Source organism: Sinocyclocheilus anshuiensis, unplaced genomic scaffold (genome assembly GCF_001515605.1).
Source record: "Sinocyclocheilus anshuiensis isolate Anshui unplaced genomic scaffold, SAMN03320099.WGS_v1.1 scaffold451, whole genome shotgun sequence".
Taxonomy (NCBI): domain Eukaryota; kingdom Metazoa; phylum Chordata; class Actinopteri; order Cypriniformes; family Cyprinidae; genus Sinocyclocheilus; species Sinocyclocheilus anshuiensis.
Genome location: NW_015549630.1, coordinates 1,206,168 through 1,206,891, shown reverse-complemented (window position 1 = coordinate 1,206,891; position 724 = coordinate 1,206,168).

Here is a 724-nt window from a genome sequence, read left to right as displayed (position 1 = left end):
TGCATAACGCCGCCCAAATGTTCACGCAAAGAAAGAAGGCGTAACTTTTATTCTCGCTGTAGTATTGTTGTTGCCGCCGCCCCCATGCCATGGAGACCCTGTGTGTTTCGTTGTGAAAGCGAAACTACTTTGTTTGGCCTTCCAAAAGAGGACGATATCCGCTTCGTCATGCCTGGAGCTGATCCGTGCTGGTCGCTGAGGAAATACATCAACTTCGCTCTGTGGATCGCCGGATCGGCTTTCACCGTGGACGAAGCGGAGTCCAGCCCGGGGTCATCACATGTGGTTGCCGCAAGCCCGCCGGCCGCGCCGTTCTCAAGCCCACCGGCCGTCGCTCACTCTAGCCCGCCGTGTGCGACGCTGTGTTTCATTGTGAAAACCAAAAGAGGACACGACTAGAAATCAGTGGTTAAGTTGTATTTACAACACTGTTCCAGAACACTTCAACCCAAATATTCAGATGTGTCCAGCACATTTTATGGAGGACTGTTTCCTGATCCTGGTAGAGTAGACTACAATTCCGGCTGTTCTGACTCACAGACTGTAAGTAAGTTTTTCATATTTAAAGAATTTGCCAATGACGATTCAAACGCGAGTTTTGAGCAGTGTAGAGTAGGGCTTGTTGTTTGTCATTTCTCTGATCACAAATGCAGACATGGTTTTATGTTTACGCGGCGCGATGCAACGCAACGCGTAAAAAGACAGTATAAGTCATTATAATCCA